The 16,999-nt window shown below is 45.8% G+C and overlaps 1 long non-coding RNA gene across 1 annotated transcript; it reads right to left on the bottom strand.

Moving 5' to 3' along the window:
• Window positions 1–5,428: 5,428 nt before the first annotated feature.
• LOC123049730 (uncharacterized) lies at window positions 5,429–5,882 on the bottom strand. The gene is made up of 3 exons (XR_006423644.1): window positions 5,823–5,882; window positions 5,644–5,710; window positions 5,429–5,572 (listed from the first exon to the last, which is right to left on the bottom strand). It is a non-coding gene; the product is annotated as an uncharacterized lncRNA (long non-coding RNA).
• Window positions 5,883–16,999: the final 11,117 nt, after the last annotated feature.

Raw genomic sequence — 16,999 nt, 5'->3', positions numbered from 1 at the left:
CCGCAAGAATACATCAATATATCATACATAAGATCAACATCCGACTACGGATGGAACACAAACAGAAACTCAAATGACATCCACCCTACTAGCCCAGGCTGCCGACCTGGATCCTATCCCCTGATCGAAGAAGAAGCAGAAGAAGAACTCCAAAACAAGTAACATCGCTCTCGCGTCATGATCATCGCAAAACCTGTACCTGCAACTGGTGTTGTAGTAAACTGTGAGCCACGAGGACACAGCAATCCCATTACCATGGGTATCAAGACTAGCAAAGCTTAATGGGTAAGGAAGGGGGTAAAGTGGTGAGGTTGCAGCAGCGACTAAGCATGTATGGTGGCTAACATACACAAATAAGAGCGAGAAGAGAAGCAACGGAACGGTCGTGAAACTAGCAATGATCAAGAAGTGATCCTGAACTCCTACTTACGTCAAACATAACCCAAAGACCGTGTTCACTTCCCGGACTCCGCCGAGAAGAGACCATCGCGGCTACACACGCGATTGATGCGTTTTAGTTAAGTCAAGTGTCAAGTTCTCTACAACCGGATATTAACAAATTCCCATCTGCCACATAACCGCGGGCACGGCTCTCGAAAGTTTATACCCTGCAGGGGTGTCCCAACTTAGCCCACTATAAGCTCTCACGGTCAACGAAGGATATTCCTTCTCCTGGGAAGGCCCGATCAGTCTCGGAATCCCGGTTTACAAGACATGTCGACAATGGTAAAACAAGACCAGCAAAGCCGCCCGATGTGCCGACAAATCCCGATAGGAGCTGCACATATCTCGTTCTCAGGGCACACCGGATGAGCAAGACATCGGGTTGGCATAGACCCTGGTTGCCCAGGGGGCGCCGGACATCGCTCGGTTTGGACCAGCGCTCAGAGGAGAACTGGCCCGGGGGGGTAAATAAAGATGACCCTCGGGCTCCGGAAACCCAAGGGAAAAAGGCTAGGTGAGGCAAATGTAAAACCAAGGTTGGGCCTTGCTGGAAGAGTTTTATTCAAAGCGAACTGTCAAGGGGGTCCCATAAATCACCCGACCGCGTAAAGGACGCAAAATCAAGGAACATAACAGCGGTATGACGGAAACTAGGGCGGCAAGAGTGGAACAAAACGCCAGGCATAAGGCCGAGCCTTCCACCCTTTACCAAGTATATAGATGCATTAATTAAATAAGAGATATTGTGATATCCCAACATAACATAATCCAACAAGGAGCAATCTTCATCTTCACCTGCAACTAGCAACGCTATAAGAGGGGCTGAGCAAAGCGGTAACATAGCCAAACAACGGTTTGCTAGGAAGGGTGACAAAGGTTAGAGGTTCATGGCAATTTGGGAGGCTTGAAGAGCAAGCGATAGGTAGCGCAGCAAAGCGATAGAACGAAGCAACTAGCATAGCAATGATAGTAATGAGATCCAAGGTGACGGTCATCTTGCCTGAAATCCTGCTAGGAAGAAGATCGAGTCCATGAAGAAGATGAAGCCACGAAGACGAACGAATCCTCACGATCGCAACGAAACAGGAACTAACGAGAAGGAGCACAACCGGAAAGAAGCAAACAACACGGTAAACACTCAACACATCAACAAGACATGATGCTCAATCAAGTATGATGCATGACAAGGCTACATGAAGCTACTCACGGCAAGCGATGAGGCATACAAGAGCAACACATCAAAGCAGGTTTAAATGAGGCCGGAAACAAGATATAACAAATCCGGTAAGTCCTCATATGCAAATTTCGAAATTGGTCCAGATCTGAATAACCTTATGTTCAAGTTGTTAAACAGCAAGTTAAAATGCACAAAGATGGTCTACATGAAATTCTAGTCAAGTTACATATAAAGTTCATTAGATTCGGAGCTACGGCCTAGAAGATATGAGCGAAACAAGTTAAACATGACATTGATGCAAAATGCATTCAAATATCAAGCAAACACCTCAAAGTAAGGATTCCACATGATAACATGAAACTACATGCAAAACTAAGCAAGTTTCATATAGAGCATGCTCAAAACGGAGCAACGGTGCAACACATACACTCCAAACAAGATATAGCAACAATCTGTCCAAAACAGCAACTAGGCATCTAGATAGCATCAAAACAATATGCTACAGCAACTAGGCATCTAGATAGCATCAAAACAATATGCTACAGCAACTCAACATGAAAACAAAAGGCATGGACGTGATGTACAGATAAAGCATTACGAAACATGAACACTGATCTATTCCAGAAATCACTAGAACATGCTCAAAAGGACATGGCAAGATTACAACTAATAACAGTTTCACAGACTTAGCAGAAAATCACTGGACATGGCAGAAATAACATCAGGTTGCAAAGATTATAGCTATCAATCAACAAGTTACAGGAACATATCATAGCAAACAAAGGCATGGCATGAATCTACTGATTGCATAGAACAAAAGTACTGAACATGAGCCAAAAGGCACAGAAGATATGATGGCACCCATGTAAACATAGCAAGTTTCATAAACAGATTCAGACTTGGTGAAAATAACAGTTCATGGCAGAAACAACGATAAGTAGGCCAGTTGGTGAGCTTGAACCACTCACCACAGAGCATTTCATGGCATGTGAAGTCAACTATCAGCAATAAGGCATAAATATGAATCTAAGAATGGCAAAAGCATAGTCATAGGATGCATGGATCACTAGCAAAACACATGGAAAAACTGAACTTAATGTTAACAGGCTGACAGCAACATTATTAGCAACTTTGGAGCATGATTACAACAAGCTACAGCAGGCTATAAATGCAAACAAGGGCACGGATGGATAGAACATAACATGTATAACAAAACATCCTTAGTGAACATCTCTAGATTATGCATAGAACTCATGATGGCAGCAGGTTTACATGGCAACAAAATATAATAGACTCGGACTTAACAGAAATCACCAAGTCACAGAAAATCAGCAACATCACGGAAGCTACTTTGCATGCTTGTGGTAGTCACCACAAAGATCACAAAAATAGAACACAAGCACCACTGTAAAGACGGAATGATGTATTTCAAAACACATGTAGAGTTCATGCTCATAGGATGCACACACAAAATGCAACGAAAAAGACAAATCATCAAGTTCTGTTAACAGACAGCAGATAACATCATATAGCACTTTTGCAACGATAATTAGGGAATCAACATGGTCTCAAACAAGCATGGCACAATGAAAAAAAATGAAGAGCATCTCATGAAGAACATTTCGATATATTATATGCATGAATCAGAGCACCGAGCACGAAGTTATGGCCTGATGAACATGAGCACATAATGCAATAATTCGGGGACTTGGAAAAATACGGGGGTCAACCTGAGAATTCCAAATCTGGATCGGGGAGCGCGGAAAGCGAGGCGGGGCCGGGGCACTCGCCGGAGCACGGCCGGAGACAGAGGGGACGTCCCGGTTCGGCCGGATCCGGCGCGGCGGCGGCGGGGGAAACCGGCGGTGGCGCGACGCGAAGTCGGCGCAGGGGCGCCGAAGCTCGGGCGGCGCCAGCGATGGGGTCGACGGCGGGGCGCGCGGGGCGCGTTGCCGCTGAGGGTGGCGGAGGCGGCGACGAGCGCGCGGTGACCGGCGCGGGGCGGCGCTGGCAAGACGCGGTGGTCGGGGTCCGGCGCGAGGCGCGGGCGACGGGAGAAGGCGGCGGCGGCTGCGGGCCCGGCGCGGCCCGGTTCGGCCCGGGGCTGGCTGGATCTGGGCCCCGGCTGGCCGGCGCGGTGGGAGGCGGCGGAGAGGCGCGGGGCGCCACGTGGCGGCGCGCCAGTCGCTCGGGGAGGCGGCGGAGCTGAGGTGGCGTCCCCGGATTGGTCCGGGCGGCGGTGGACGTATCCGGCGACGGGGTGGACATGTCCGGCGGCGCGAGGAGGAAGAGGACTAGGGTTTGCACCGCGAATTTTGGGGGCGGCACACATATATATAGATAGAGGGAGCTAGGAGAGTCCAAACGGGGTGCGGTTTTCGCCCACACGATCGTGATCGAACGACCGAGAGCATGGAGGGGGTTTGGATGGGCTAGTGGGCTGTGGTGAAGGGGTGCTGGGCTGCAAAGAGAAGGGGCTTCGGGCTACGCGGTTAACCGTTGGGGCATCAAACGACCTCCAAATGGAACGAAATTTGACGGGCGGTCTACCGGTGCTATACCAAGGCCACTCGGCAAATCTCGGCCCATTCCGAGAACGTTTTTCTCCCGCTCATGAAACAAGGTCTAAGATGGGCGGCGGGTACGGCGAGAGTGTCGGAACACGAAACGGACAACGGGGAAAAAGACTGGATGCAAGTTTTGAAAAACATGACGATGCAATGCAGATGATGACATGGCAAACTGCAACACGCAAGCAAATGACATGGCAACAACGATGAATAACTGGAAGACACCTGGCGCATCGGATCCGGGGCGTTACACATCCCCTCTAGAAATGACACAACTGAACAACGAGTGGGCGTCTCACAACCCAAATAAAAAGCCCAACGACAAATAAACCTGACACACACTCGCAAGTGACAGACAAATGAGGGACACGTACGACGCTGAGATTCGTGCACAATCTAACAGCCACAAAATTCAACCTAAAGCCAAATAAAAAACAGATGACTAATTTTTAGTAAAAGAATATATATTAGTAGAAAATAACATCGGTGCTGACAAGTTATAAGAAACCAGCGAGATTAATTTAGGAGACATGACAAATTCTAACATAAGGAAGGATGCATGTCAGAGCTTAAATCACATGCTACAACATTATGTGAAGATTCACTATTCAATTAGGACAGAGTAATTTATATCCATAGTTCTAAGGCAAACAATACAAAGGAGGTAAACTGCGGCTCCCTCCACATTTTCGCATCCGGGCTTGGGACCGGCAAAGGCGGTGTTAAACCACAACAATACAAAACACAAGTTATACAACACCAATCATTCAGCAAAGCATACAAGCCACACCATCAAGCAAATGCAATACACACACAGTCACACAAGCACACACACAATCAAGCGCTTGCACACAAGAAAGACAAAGAAACAGGGCACATCACACACACAGTCACACACACACACACAATGTAGCACTTGCACATAAGAAACAGACAGAAACAGAAATAGATAGGGGCACATCACACACACACACACACAAACACAAGCAGCGCGTGCACATAAGAAATGGAAAGAAACAGACATAGATATGGGCAAAAACAGAAAGCTAATACATGCAAGACCGAGGTATACTCAGAAAGTTAATAATAAGCTCCCTTCTTTAGAAAATAAATTCTGGAAACCATGTCTGCTTTGTGTTTTTCAAGAACTTGCTTTCTTTAGGATGAGCTGCACCAACTTTAATTTTAGATGATAAATTTGGAATTAAACCCTTACCATCACCAGCATCCTCGTCATATGAATCATAACTAGTAAGACCAAGAAGAGCACCTTTAGGAGAACTTAGCCCAGTACCATCAGAGCTACCATTGTTTGGCTTAGCACGGACTACAACTTTAGCTGTGGTCTCCTTTGAGCTAGAGACACCAGTGGTCTCATTTGCTGCAAGACAAAGGCGATAATCAGCAATGTAATTTACCTATTTACATTAAGTTTTAGTATAATTCACTCACGTTCAGCTCATGAATCATCTTCATTCATAACTTTTCTTGCAATCTCATTAAAAAGATCATCAGTAACCTGGAAATGACAAAAGTACAGAAGTAAGAAATGGCAGTCTTGCTGAATTTAGAATAGAACTACATGTTAAAACCTAGCTAAATAAGTAAATAACCTCCATGCAATGACAAACCTTCAGAAGAACTTCTGTCAACACACATTTAATTTCCTTGTTTACTGCTGCCATCCGTGCCGCTTCAACTTCATCCTGCAAATGATTCAAGTCCAGTACATCAATTTGAAATGAGGGCCATGTTAATATCCAAGTCGAATATGAACGGAAACAAAAAGGGTTAACTTTTTAGTAACTAGCATCCAATGTTTCCACCAGATCCAAAAGAAGTGAACATGTGTACAGATGAAAAAAGACACTGCTCCGGAAATATTATTGCAGGAACTAGGAGATTTGTTAGTATAATAATACAGTATGGCAAGCAACCTCAAGTCTCAAGTAAATAATATCGAGGTTGCTTCACTGACAAATCAAATCTGGAAAAAATTGACACGTAGCCATTCCATTTCTCTCACCGTTATGAAATCACTGTTCTTCAGAAATTACTATATAAACATTAAAAAACGTAAGTAGGTAAATTATTTAGTTTCTCAAAGCCACCAGACACTAACCTCCAGCCAGTCTAATAACCCAACCTTCCTATCATGATTAAATTAGTTCACTTTGTTTTACAAAAGTTGTCCAAAAATCATTATTTATTTAAAGTCCGCCAAAAGAAATGGTACTATTCGTACTAAAATAAATCATTAGGGGCAGATTTTTGCATGCAAGTGAATCACAATAGGGCAGATTAATAGCGTAATATGTACTACACTAATAATTAATAATAAAATAGTGAAGAGCACCTCATGAGCTTCATCAGCTTCGATTGATTTTGCTGAACCAATGCTTCTACTATCAGTTTGATTAGCTCATTTTGGTGGTTCTGCAGCATCTTCAGATTCCATGGAATCGGAATTTGTCGGATGTTGCACTGAAGCACTCACTGGAGTTGATTTTTCTCGGGAAGCTCTTCTCGAAGCCAGTTAGGTACTGGAGGCTGGTACATGATCGAGCACAAGAATCAGCTAAAGTTAAACGGCTATGATGATAAGCAAGTGAAATAAATGGAACTATACAAAACCTACTTTCTTTGACCGTTCTGCAACATTGAAAAGAGTGTTTGTGTCTGTAGGGAATGCTTCAGGTACACTACCAACACCAAATGTTGCAGGTGGAAAGAGAGAGTGCTCCAAAGCGTGGTCCAGTATACAGAGAAGGATCCATCTAAACATGTGATGCTTGTGGTGGTACTGGAGCTGGATGAAAATATCCAACCGTTGCACATGCGCCCCATGATTGAGTTGATGTTGGAACTTTGCCATGATCAAACAGTGTTGTAGGAACAGTGTCCTTAGCAACACAATAAAGAGAAAATGTGACATGTCCAGATCCACATGTCTGTACCTTAAATACTCAGAAAAGCATTATTCCAGTGACTGGACAACAGTAATACAAAAATAGAATATGATATCAACATAAGACATAACGAAACACACATATCAAAAAAAAGGGTGCTCTGACGAGTGAGTGAGATAAATAAGATAAGCATGGGATGCATTGGATGCCAAATCGGCCACACAACATAAATGACACAATTGGCATATCAAGATCAGAGTTTGACACTATGAAACTTGAACCTAACTGTACACACCTGCCTATAACTACATATTTGATATGATTGAGTTAATTGCGTTTCTAGCCTGTGAGGAACACACATTATGCTACGAAACTGCAAAATAAAATCATCAAGCGCAATTGAAAATACTGGGAGGAACAAATCAATCAATAATCAGAAAGCAAAAGATGTCGCCGAGCCCCACACTCCTCAGGGTTCAGGCCAGGCCATTCCGTCGTTGGGGCGGCAGACCCACCTACCATCGTCGATCCTGCCGTGCAACAATCTCGGCGAAAAGCGCGTGCTGTGTGCCGCTGCTGGCCACACGAAGGAGGCGGAGGTGGAGTTGGCTGCGCGTTCAGAAGGTGATATTAGGGGGATCGACAGGGAGCAGAACTAAAGGAGTCCTGCGAGGGAAGAAAAAAAGGGAAGATATTTTTAGGGCTAAAAAAGGAAGATTGAGGGCGGGACGGACACGGGAAGCCCAGACGCGCTTTGCACAAACTCCCGTTGGATCGGAGAGGTAGCAAGGTTGGATAGCGGGTAGACCGAACCACAAACGTCGTATTAACGATTGACTCACGACTTATTGGCAACTACGAAATCTTCCTTCCTTTAATATTATATTAGGTATAGAATCAGGAAGTTCCTGGCATGCCTAAATTTTTCATAGCAAGGAGGGATGCATTTCAAGCTTGAATCTCACATTATGTTAAGATTCACTATTCGATTAGGACAATAACCTAAACCATGAATTTCCACACTTCTAAGGCAAACAATACAAAGGAGGTAACTGCAGCTCCCTCCACACTTTCACATCCGGGCTTGGGACCGGCAAAGGCAGTGTTAGACCACAACAACCAATCATTCAACAAAGCATACAAGCCACACACACACAGAGTCAAGCCACACACAATCACACACACAGCCACAGTCAAAATGCAATATTCACAGAGTCACACATCACAATCAAATGCACAATATTCACACAGTCACACATCACAGTCAAATGCAATATTCACACAGTCACACACACAGACAGTCAAGCCAAACACACAAGAGAGTCAAGCCACACACAGTCAGACACACACAGAATGGAGCGCTTGCACACAAGAAACAAAATGAAACAGACATAGATAGGGGCACAAACAAAAAGTAAATACATGCAAGACCGAAGTAAACTCAGAAAGCAATAAAGAAATTCCGGAACCTAAATGACTAAACTGATTTCTCTCGAGGGGTGAGGGTGATTCAGATCTTTGAAAGATCGAGGATGTCGCCTAGAGGGGGGTGAATAGGCGCTTTAAAATAATTACGGTTTAGGCTTGAACAAATGCGGAATAAACCTAGCGGTTAATTTGTCAAGCACAAAACCTACAACAACTAGGCTCACCTAAGTGCACCAACAACTTATGCTAAGCAAGATAAACTACTAGGAGATAGCAAGATATATGACAAGAAACAATATGGCTATCACAAAGTAAAGTGCATAAGTAAAGGGCTCGGGTAAGAGATAACCAAGGCACGCGGAGACGACGATGTACCCCGAAGTTCACACCCTTGCGGATGCTAATCTCCGTTTGGAGCGGTGTCGAGGCACAATGCTCCCCAAGAAGCCACTAGGGCCACCGTAATGTCCTCACGCCCATGCACAATGCAAGATGCCGTGATTCCACTAAGGGACCCTTGAGGGCGGTCACCGAACCCGCACAAGTGGCAACCCTTGGGGCGGTCACCGAACCCGACTACTTTGGCAACCCTTGGGGGCGGTCACCGGTACCCGTCAAGTTGCTCGGGGCGATCTCCACAACCTAATTGGAGACCCCGACGCTTGCCCGGAGCTTTACACCACAATGATTGAGCTCTGAGCACCACCAACCGTCTAGGGCGCCCAAGCACCCAAGAGGAACAAGCTCAAGGGTACCAAGCACCCAAGAGTAATAAGCTTCTCAACTTGTAACTTCCACGTATCACCGTGGAGAACTCAAACCGATGCACCAAATGCAATGGCAAGGGCACATGGAGTGCCCAAGTCCTTCTCTCTCAAATCCCACCAAAGCAACTAATGCTAGGGAGGAAAATGAGAGGAAGAACAAGAAGGAGAACACCAAGAACTCCAAGATCTATATCCAAGGGGTTCCCCTCACATAGAGGAGAAAGTGATTGGTGGAAATGTGGATCTAGATCTCCTCTCTCCTTTTCCCCAAAAACTAGCAAGAATCCATGGAGGGACTGAGAGATAGCAAGCTCGAAGACGGTCAACAATGGGGGAAGAACACGAGTAAAGGGATGAGGTTCATTGGGGAAGAAGCCCCCCTTTTATAGGTGGGGGAAAATCCAACCGTTATGCTCACACCCCGCACCGAGCGGTACTACCGCTCCAAGGAGCAGTACTAATGCTAGGGCGGCAGTAGCCCTTTGAAAAACAATGACGAGGAGGCAAAAGGCCAGAAGAACCGTCGGAGCGGTACTACCGCTTGTCCTCACGGTACTACCGCTAGGTGTAGAGGTACTACCGCTAGGGGTAGCGTTACTACAGCTTGCGAGCGGTACAAAAAAAATACATCTGTGCCTACTTCCGCTGGACTTGAGACGAGTTTTTGGTCCGGAGAAGTACTACCGCTGTAGTAGCCGCGGTAGTACCGCTCTGGAGCGGTAGTAAAAAATTGCATCCGCTCCTGTCCGCGGTAGTACCGCTGCAGCCTTTTCAGAACACCAAAACTGCCACAACTTCTGCAAACAGACTCCGAATTCAACGAAACCAAGTTTGTTGGAAAGCTAGCGACAAGAGCTAACACAATCTTGATAGAAATAACAATAATAAGCAAATTAGAAAAGGCCCATAAGAAAATGGTGAGAACCCTTCCTCGAAAAAGACCGGTAAAACCTCTAACACTGAAAACACAATAGAAGAAGCATGTGAACTCCGTTTTCGATGAACTCAAGCTTGTAAAGAAGATGACCATAAGCTCCAAATCTCACAAGGATAAAACCAAACAAGAACCAAGAAATATGATGCAAGCATGCAATGGGTTGAGCTCTCTACGAATGATATGATCGAGCTACTCACTTGAGAGCCCCCCTTGATAGTACGGCAAACGATCCTATAACCCGCTCTCCAAACTACCACCATGATACCGGTAAAATAGAGAACCTATCAAGGCCAAACCCTTCCCTTGCACAAAGTCCACTTGAGCTAGATGTAGACGATCTTGACTTCCTCAAGTAGGACCACCTTTCTTGATTGCGTTGGCTCAGTGAAGACTAGTAGATTGCTCCCCCATACTCCATTATGGGTGAGCCACTTTTCGGCACATCTTCACAAGTCCATTGTCACCACAATTGATGGCAATCTTCAAGCACTTGATCTCTTCGTGATGCATCACTTGAATGTGCACACCGCAACCTAACCCCACAAAGAACTCTCACGAAGACCATGGGTTAGTACACAAAGCGTAATGGACAATCCTTACCATACCATGGGATCACTTGATCCCTCTCGGTACATCTTCTATGCTTTGTGATTTGATCAACTTGATTCACTCTTGACTTAGTCTTGATAAACCTTGAACATTTCCATTGGATGATGCCTTGAAGGTAAGCATGAATGATCACACAATCTTCTTCTTCAAGACATGCTTGCAATAATCTCAACTCTCACATGACCAATCTTTGGATAATTCCTTAATAGCACCTTGGTCAATACATAAACTCCTTGAAACCAACACATGGACTTCAAGAAGTGCCTATGGACAAATCCTTCAAATATAACTCAATGCAACCATTAGTCCATAGAGAATGTCATCAATTACCAAAACCACACATGGGGGCTCCGCATGTCCTTTCAATCTTCATTCCTGAAAACAGGAACCTGGTTCGAGGCTGATTATTATCTTCATCACTACCCACAAGTTTGTAGGCCTATGGACAGAAAGAAATGTTAAATGTGTTCTTGTTCTACTTACTGGAACTTACTGATTCTGTCGTGGTTTTGTCACGGCAGATGTCCTAGAGAAAGGACTTAGTCGTGGAGCCATCACTACGGGTTAGCTTAAAGGGGTTAAAGCGGACAAGAGACGCAAGAGAGTTTTATACTAGTTCGGCCCCTTACGATGAAGGTAAAAGCCTACGTCTAGTTGTGATGGAATTGATGGGGTTTCGATGACCAGGGAGCGAATACGCTTTGCCTGAGTCTCGAGTTGTTGTCTTTTGTCCTTGAACCGCCGCCGGGTCGTCCCCTTATATACATGGGTTGACGCTCGTCGGTTTGCAGACTCTGAGGCCGGCTCATAATCGTGTCCGGCTCGATCTCTGCTACTTCTATCTTACAACACAAGTTTACATATCAATGCCGGTTTGTGTCTACAGGCCTTAAACCGGCTTTGGGCCCTGGGCCTTCATGAGGCGTCACCGTCTGTCTTCATGGGCTTCAGATACAGATGAACTACTTATGGGGTTAACCCGGCCTCTCCTGGCCGGTTTACACCTAGTGGTAATATCCCCAACATTAGGCCCTAGATTGATTTAAACTGGTTCATGTCAATCCTCAATACTTAAGAAAATTTCTTCTTCAACATCTTCATAGAATCTTGTAAACCGCCGTGACATCATCTTCTAGGATCATGGTAAACCGTCATGACGTCACCTGTCATTAACGAGCCTCCGACAATCGAGGCGACAGCTCCGCATCATATCCAAAATTCGGCTCCTCGATTTTCGCGTCTGTCGGTTATCTCCCTTATAAATAGGGCTAGGGGGTCTTTCCCTTTTCCCCCTCGTGCCTCTTCGCGTCATCGTCATCCTCGCGACACCCGAGCCTTAGACCTCAGCCGCCGCCGTCAACCTTCGACTGCTGCACCAACCTTGGCCGCTGCATCGACCTGAACGTACCAGAGCTCCTCAGCGCGCCGCCGCTGCTCGACAACCTCCGTAAGTCTCCCCTTTCTCTTACCATCGATCTGCACTTAGGGTTTCTGTCGTTCGTCAGTGTTCTTCGCCACCCTTCTTTATCCTTACTTATATCCATGGATTAGATCCGAAAACCACATAGATCTCGCGCGGTAGTAGTTTTAGCACCTGTTTGATATCCAACTCATCTCGTTTAAGTAGAAAATCCCATCTGAACCTTCATCAACTGCTTCGGTACCAATATTTAGGTCTGAATATATTTTCATTTTCTGACATGCGGTAGATCCAAAATTACGATGCCAACTTGTGAAACATGTTTTTCCCTTCACTTATACATCTTTAATACCAGATTGGGCGGTTTAACTTCACATACAAAATGATGACCCAGTAGATACCATTAGTCCCCTGTTGAACCGCCAATGCTTTCATCATTGTACTGTTTCCATTGTCAGACTCCGGTTTACGAATAACCAATTCCGGTTTATCAATATGCTTGTATCCTTATACTGCTGTATAGTTGTCCACTGTAAATCTTAAACCGGCAATAATCATGTTTCAGACTTCCATTGCCATGGCCAAGCAAGTGTATGAATGCAATTGGGCTCCTTCTCGAGTAACCGAGGAACAATTAAACAATCTTGTTAAAACGGGCGCTTTAGCCAAGAAAGATGTCATCCACTGGAGGGTCCCTGGCCCGGAAAATCCTCCTACACCCAAGGACGGAGAGGTAGTCGTGTTTGCTGATCATCTCGGACGAGGTTTTAGCCCTCCCGGTTCAAAAAATTTCCGGGATGTACTGGCCAATTTTCAGCTGCGCCCTCAAGACATCGGTCCCAATTCTGTGACCAACATCTGCCACTTCCAAGTCTTTTGTGAGGTTTATCTGCAAGAGGAACCTTCAGTCGAACTGTTTAGGGATTTCTTTCACTTAAACCGTCGCACAGAGTTCTCAGACGGACCCAATACGGAGCTGGGCGGAATGGCGGTTCAGAAAAGGAAGGAAGTCACCTTCCCTCACCCCAAACTCCACAGTCACCCCAAAGAGTGGAACCAGACTTGGTTTTACTGCATTGATACATCTCCATCTGATGAAAATCCTTTGCCGGGTTACCGCCCTGAACGTCTTAGCAACACACATCCTTTTCCTCAGAGGTTGACAGCAAGAGAAAGGGCCAACTATGCTCCCCAATTATCAAAGCTTAGAGCCTTCATGGCGAACGGTTTAACAGGAGTTGATCTTGCTCGTTGCTGGATAAGCTGGAGTATTCTGCCCTTAAGCCGGCGCCCCGGTTTGATGTGTGAGTACACGGGGAGTTTGAAGGATGCTCAGCGGCACATTGACATTCAGCTTACAGATGCAGAAGTCACTGAAGCTGTAAAGAAGATACTGAACGAACCGGAGGCTGTCTGTGCCCAAACCGGACTACTCCCTTTCTGCACCTTCAACAAACCGCCAGCTGTAAGAATCATATAATCTTTTTATCTGAAGTTGCTTCTGTCCAAATATTCTCTGAAAGTGTGATTATTTTCTGACAGGGTGATGATCCGTTCTGGAACAAGAAACCATCCCAAGACAAACCGGCGAAGCCGCAAGATAAACCGGTCAAGCCGGTTCGTCCAAAGACCAAGGTTGTTAAAAAACCTGCCAAGAGAAGGACCACTGCATCCTCCGATCCACCAGCTGATGACGATGTGGGTAACCCGGAACCAGAGGTAGAACTTGACTCTCTTGGTTCATTTTTCGTACATCTCATTGACAATGATTATTATCAGGACGACGCTGAAGGCAGTCATGCTGAGGACGTAGAGGTAACTATTCTTTCCTCCGATTCAGATCCTCTGCCAACATCAAAAATCCGTCAAGCAAACCGGAAAGTAAAATTTTCTCACCCTCTTGCTTACTTGGACCCAAACTTTCTTTTGAAGACGCAGCAGCACGAAGCTCGCCGTACAACCCGGCACAGTGGCCAGGTAGTTACCTCCGCCGGTTTACCGAACAGTCCGGTTCGGAAACGCCGATCAGAGGTCTCTTATCCCATTGATACTTCATGCCCAAAAGCAGGTTGTTTCCGCCAGCCTCTTAACCCGTCTGATTCAAATTATCAGGGTACTTCTCACTCATCCTCTGGCGAGTCATCGGCCACGCAGCTTCCACCTCTCAAAACAGTTCCTGGGTGAGCTATGCACGTGTCTTTATTCTTGATGTGTTATCTTTACATACTGTACTGATCCTTATGTCTTATCTTTTCTCAGCGCCAAGCCAAGACCCAGCAAGAAGGCTCGGTTAAGCAAACCGGCTGATGATAATGTAGCTGCTGAACCGGAGACAACTCCAAATCCGGAAGAAACCGACGCTGACGACATGCTTAACGATCCGCCGCCTCAAGACCATGACTTCCTTGCTGAACAAGTGCAAGTTGACATTACAAGCCATGCAGACCGGCCAACCAGCCCTGTCCAAACTGATGACAAACCGGCGAGTCCGGTTAAGGATACTGACAAACCGCCAACTCCAGCGAAGGCTGCTGATGATCAAGATGATGACGTTATGATTACTGGCACTGGCCACACCACTCCTGGCAACCCTGTCGCTTTGTCAAAGCATACTGCCAAGGACGAGCTCTCTGCTATCGGCAAAGGCAAATGGAATGCCGATTTATCAAGCTACGCCAATCTCAATGCTCAAGACATTCACTCTGGCTTCTTGAACCGTCTGTATACCAGCCGTGACTATGAAGCTAGTTTGGTAAACTTGATGAAGGAGCGATATGAGGTAACTACTATTTTTCTCTTTTGTCCAATTGCAGTTTATCAACTCCTAGTAGCCCCCAAGTGACGGTTTATGATACCAATCTAAACCGGGACTTTTGTGATAACTTAACTTTGCATATTTAGCCTCCAGGGACCGGATTACCTTTTTAAGATGAACCGGTTCCTTAAAATTTGCCATACTGCTCTTTCACCGGTATAGCCCCCAAGGGCCGGGTTAACTTTATAAAGATGAACCGGGACTGTAGAAGAATTCCCATACCAACAGTTTTTGAGCAAACACACATTAGCCCCCAAGTGCCAAGATTAATACTTGTATTGTGCTTGGGACTTGTAGAAATTTCTGATAAGGAGCAAATATGCATTAGCCCCCAAGTATCAAGGGGATAACTTGTTATGTGCTTGGTACTTCAAATATGTACTGTCAACTCATTGTGTATCTGTCTCTTTATAGGCTGAACTGAGCAAGAAGGAAAGCCAAACCGCTGATCTGCAAGAGAACATCAAGTCCCAACAGGCCGAAACTTCAAAAGCAAAAGATGAGCTGACGAGCGCTTTAGCCGCTATGGAAAAGCTAAAGGAGAGCTTTGCCAAGGAGCGGGCGGATTGGAACACAGAGAAATCCGCTTTGCGGAAAAGAGCTGAAGACGCAGAAGCAGCTCTCAAACCGGTGGTAGACGAGCTGACTGGTGTAAAGCGGCAAGTACATGCGATGACCGCTGCTGTGTTTGGTAAGCATCTTTTCCTTAATACTTTCAACATATCTTCCCATGCGTTGCCGGTTTACTGATGTTTGCAATGATGCAGGAACTCGCATTAGTCATCTGGGCTCTGATGTTCAGAAGAAGCTGAAGGCTGCCTACACGCTGATAGAACAACTGTATACCGGCGCTCAACGAATTATCTGCACCGCTTCTCACAATAAGCCGCCCCCGACGTTAATCAAGGATACCTTAGACAGGCTATCTATGCTGCCTGCCCGGGTAGAAGAGCTAAAGAGGTCTGCTGCAAGGGCTGGCGCTCTGACCGCTCTAACCCGGGCAAAGGCGTGGGTGCCTGATCTTGATCCGGTGGACGTGGCTAAAGGCTTCCCAAGCTTAAAAGAAGACGGATCAGAATTTGGCCAGGAGGATCTCCGCGCCATAAACCAGGAAGTACGTCCACTGGCTTGTCAATTGGCTGAAGAAGTTGATCTCTCACACTATCAGGCAAGTTATGATGATAAGAACAGACGGGTTGCGGCGCCAGTTCCAGAAGCGCAAAATCTGATCCCTCCAATGCGTAAGCACACTTATGCCCTTGATATTGAACCGTCAACCCTTATAAGCGACGAAGTTGTGTTCCAAGCTTTAACTGGGATCGACTGGACAACTGTTGACTTCCAGCCGCTGGGTAGAGCCGAAGAAGATGAACCGGTGCAAGATGACCCGCAGCCATCAGGTCAAGTTGATAGGCAATCGTAATCCGGGGCCGGTTTAATCTTCCACGCTGCAATGCTTATTGAGAAACAATTATCCCTTTGGGCACTGAAACGCCTTGTAATAGGCTAGTTAAAACATTTGGTCTGTTATGCCTTCGTGCATATTTATCTGCAACTGATGCATGTTAATCCGCCATGCTTAAGATATGATGTTCATAATCCATAGCTATTTATTCAAGTTGTTCCTGCAGATAAGAAGTTAAAAGCGCCCTGGCGGTTTACCACCGGGCGGGTCATGATACCCAAATATATATATGACCAAGGCTTATAACCAAGGTTGTAAAAGATAACAAAATATGGAAATATATGATACATGTGACTTTTAGGCATAGTGTTGGCTGACCAACCTTGTAATGAGGGTAATAACCCTAATCTGGAGTAAAAGTAACTCCTGTTATATGATGCCGGTTTACAATAAAACCGTTTCGGGTTGTGATAAGCACCGGTTTACTCCATACTGGTGACTATGAGTCAAAACCAGAC

The sequence above is a fragment of the Triticum aestivum genome, chromosome 2D (genome assembly GCF_018294505.1).
Source record: "Triticum aestivum cultivar Chinese Spring chromosome 2D, IWGSC CS RefSeq v2.1, whole genome shotgun sequence".
Lineage (NCBI taxonomy): Eukaryota > Viridiplantae > Streptophyta > Magnoliopsida > Poales > Poaceae > Triticum > Triticum aestivum.
This window is presented reverse-complemented; position numbering and strand designations above follow the sequence as displayed.